Source organism: Equus przewalskii, chromosome 7 (assembly GCF_037783145.1).
Source record: "Equus przewalskii isolate Varuska chromosome 7, EquPr2, whole genome shotgun sequence".
In the NCBI taxonomy this organism is placed as follows: Eukaryota; Metazoa; Chordata; class Mammalia; order Perissodactyla; family Equidae; genus Equus; species Equus przewalskii.
Window position 1 is genome coordinate 63,434,860 of NC_091837.1, and position 4,493 is coordinate 63,439,352.

A 4,493-nucleotide genomic window follows, 5' to 3' on the forward strand; every position below is an offset into this window, starting at 1 on the left:
CGTTTTCTCGGTTTGGGTGAGGAATTAATCTCCCATCCCAAAATATGTGCTAGGAATGCCCAGGGTTCTAGCCTATTTCATAGATTTCTTGTCTTTTTTTTCTTTTTTTTAAGGTATGCTTTCTGGTGAGGGAGACTGGCTCTGAGCTAACATCTGTCGCCAATCTTCCTCTTTTGTGTTTTTTTTTTCTTGCCAAAGCCCCAGTACATAGTTGTATATCCTAGTTGTAAGTCCTAGTTCTTCTGTGTGGTATGCAGCATGGCACACCCAGGATCCAAACCCCCGAACCCCCGGCTGCTGAAGCAGAGCACGCAACCTTAACCGCAACCACCCTTGGTGGCCCCTTGACTTGTCTTTTCTTAGGAAAAAAAGCCACGTACACATGCTGCCATTGAAATGTGTCATGTTACTAAAGCATTTCCACAGATCTTTATACAGAATTTATTATCACCTTATCAGTGGGATTTTAAATTTTTAAAAATCACAGGCAGCTTAGGTCTTGAGAATAAAGTAAATTCCAGGGTAAATCATTTTGCTCATGTTGCTTATAACTATGAATCTTCAACTTCTTTACACGTGAGCTGAGGTTAGCACCATTTTCCTTGGAAAGTGGGGTAGAATGCTCATTGTTAGGGAAAATATTTAAAAAGCACTGTTTTCTTTTTATAAGATTTTATCAATGACAGTGATTTGAAAAAGCAAATGAATCTTTATGACCCATGATTTCAGTGCCTAAAATCATAAAATGATTAGAAATCGTGGAATCCTAACTCTTTATTTTATGAAAGAAACTGAGGCCCAGAAAGATGACATGAGTGCTCTGAGACACAAGGGAATTCCTGTGGGGCTGAAACCGCATGTTGATTTCCCAGTTCCCACACTACAGCCTCTTTCCTTTGCTTAGGCACCTGTAAGACTTTCCCTCTGCTAGTTGTCTCACTGATGATGGATGAGAGTCCATTTCCTCATCAATAAAATGAAGGGGGTGAATTAAAACTCTAAGATTCCACCTGGCTAGAAAACAAGTTGATTGTAGTCTCTGAATTTCGATAAGAAGGAATATAAGTGGCAGAAGAAGAATGTGTTCAATGGGACTATTTGGCACCATCTGAAATTTCGGTCATATTTTTCTCTTTAAAAAATAATAGAAAAAATTCTTTACATTTTTGTCCTATTCTGTGCAGTTCTAGGAGACCTTTCAGTTATGGTACATAGCATCCCCAGCAGCAGAGGTGGCTATGTGACTCATGCCTGCCCTAATCATAGCGCTCAGGATGTTATATACATACGGGATTTCATGTGCAGTCTCTGCGAGAGATAGTTAAGAACTATTTGATCTGGGCTTACTAGCTGCGATGATGTAAGCCTGGATCTATCTGTGGATATGTAGTCCCAACCTCCCAACCCTAACAGCAGCCCCCAAACACCTGCTATAAAGGAAATCCGACAGGAAGAGGAGACAAAAAGAACAAAATAGTAAGAGAATTGTTTGGAAAACGACACTGAGGGAACTTTATGCGATGATGGAAATGTTCTAAAATTGGATTCTGGTGATGGTTGCACAACTCTGTATTACTAAAAATCATAGGGGCCAGCCTGATGGCGCAGGCGTTAAGTTCACACATTCCGCTTGGGGATGTGTGAAAAAAAGAGGGAGAATTATTTGAACCCCTGGATTTATCTATGCCTGAAGTGTCTTCCTGGTCTTCCCAATTACATGAAGCAATACATTACTCCTTTTTTGCTTAAGCTACTTTGAATTGGTTTTCTATCACCTTTATCTGAAAGACCCCTGGTTAATGCAATTTCCTATACCCAATAGGGGAATTGAAACTGGGTCAGGAAAAAAGCCTCAAAATAAATCCCCAGGATAGTGGGTAATATTGGACGTGATCCTTGCTTATTTTTATTTACTTATTTATTTACTGAGGACTTTCCATATGCAAAGCACCCTAATTAAGGGGAATTAAACTGAGGACAGGAGAAAAATGAAGCAAGAGAGGAAGTTAGAACATAATGAGGCCAACATACCCACCTCAAGACACATGGTCTGTGGAAGGGGGGAATCAATATCAACTGGAAAATCTGGAGAAAGCCTCCTAGAGAAGGCAAGGACCCACTGGGACACTGAAGTTCCAAGTGATTTGGGCTGAATCAATTTGGTTGAAATGAATATTTGGTTAATAAAAAAAAATAATTCTTTGGCAAGGATCTTCTAGTATTGGTAGCTGTGGTGCGCCATGGGGTCGTTGGATAACTTTTTAAGAGGCTTTAAGCATTTTCTTTCTGCTCAGAATTTGTGTGGTTTTCTTCTTTTTTGTTTTTAAATTTTTCTTTGTTCTTTGTAACAGGGAAAAGTTGGTGTAATATAATTTTACAACAACTGGTGGATTAGTTAAATAAATTGCAGTAGATTACAAAACATAATAGATGCATAATCCCATTTTTGAAGAAAATAATACATGTGCATAGAGAAGGATCTAAAAGGAAAGATACGCCAGTGTATTATCAGCAGGTGACTAGGTAGGTGAGCATAATGGATATTCTTTATATTATTTTGCCTGTCTGCATCTTCTGATATTTTTGTACTCAGCATGCATAACTTTTGTCATAAGAAAATAAGAGAAACATAAGCCTTAGAAAATATAAAAATATAAGAAAACTGAGCACAACCAACACAGCAAGTAGGAAGGGCCGGGTTAGTGGAGGGTGAAGGGCCATCTTGGTAGGAAGTGCAAGTGGTACCAGCAGAGATCTGGCAGTGGGGGGAAGGCATCTTGTATTGGGAGTTTAGGAGGAAGGAGGAGCCAAGAGTAGAGCTTTTTCTGTTGTACTTGCTTTAGATCATCAGTATTTGAAATAGTAAAACGAATTTTATTTTAAAAAGAAATGTTAGATGAGTAAATATCAGCTAAAAGGCACTGCCTTGGCCTAAGAAAGTAAAATTATTGAAAAGCCAAATTAAAATATAGAGGTTATAATATATGTAAAGCCTATTTCTTCATCTGTGGTTGAGTTGGACCTCGAATATGTTGACAAGGAGTTAGCACGTTTGTGGTGGGGAAGATAGGACCTCACCAAGTCTATAAGAAAAGGTCAGAAGCTGAGGTGGACGTTACCCCTTGGATGGAGGCCACTGCCTCTGTCACCTTGCTCTTGACTTTGAGAGAAATACAAAACACAGTGACAACTTGAAACAAGCCATTTAGAATGAGAGTGTGAAAACAGAAGCAACAATGAAAGGGGAGGAGGAACTGCCAGAGATTCGTTAGGACAACAGACATCAATTGCCACGTCTCTAGGAACTTGAAAAATTAGTTGGGTTACTACAGAGGAAGCAATTCTCTTTGAATATGACTGATGGAAGGGGATCAAAAAGCAAGAGTTAGCAGGGCTTTGTGAATCTAAATAAGCTGCTTAATGTTGCTGAATGCAGAAAAAAAAACTAGATAGATATTTTGAGCTTGCTTCTTGGAAGTTTCAAATAGAGAAAAAAGACAAATTAACAGCGACAACTTTCTGTGGACTGAATCAGAACAAGGTAACAGTGACGGGACGAATTGAAGTCTTGACAATAAAGTTCTCTGTGGAAGATTAAAAAAAACAAGAAAACTAAAAGCTTAAAACATTGGAAGAGCCTTTCAATGAATATCCCTTGGAACTGGTGATTACATAAACCTGTTCTAAAATCTGCGAATTATCGATCAGTGGCAAGTCTCATAAAGGGTTTACTTTGGGGAAGCTTCTCTGACTGTGTATTAGGAGGAACACAGGAGTGCTTAGTTGTAAAGAAAACAGAATTTGAGATTCAAAAGTTTTAAAGGATGAGTCTATGATATTATGCTACTAATTGAGAAGCTATTAAATATTTCTTAGCAGTCCATACAGGGTCAGGACAAAGCCCTGCAAAGTTAGTGAGTTAAACAAGGTTGGAATCTGCGTAACTCTCTGATGGGACCCCAGACGCTCCTGCCTCCAGCTGCTGCTCATTTTCCGTGACTCAAACTTAGGTCCAGGACCTTGCGCTTGTCCACACTGTTGGGAGACAATGCATGCCCCACTCAAGAGGAGAGTGACTGCTATTGGGGGTGGCGTTTCTTTTTGTAATGAAAATGTTCTGGAATTGGATGGTGATGGTTGCATAACTCTGAATACACTAAAAATCACTGAACTGTAACTTTAAATAGGTGAATTTTATGGTATATGAAGTACAGCAATCAACATTTTTACATAGGGTTGTTTGCAACATCAAGTGAAAATCTGTCGTGTGACAGGGAAAGCTAGTCGATTGGTCACCACATAGCCACTGCTGTGCAATGCCTCATACACCATGCAGGTGAGTCTGGGGCTGTCGGGGGTGGGGTGGGGGGAGGGGGAAGGCCCGAGGAGGACAGGCAGGCCTTCAGGGAGGTGGACTGGCGGCAGGTTTATTAACTGGACAGGAAGTAGCTAATTAGTGATGTTTGGGTCCGGTAGTTGTTTAAGGTTGTCTC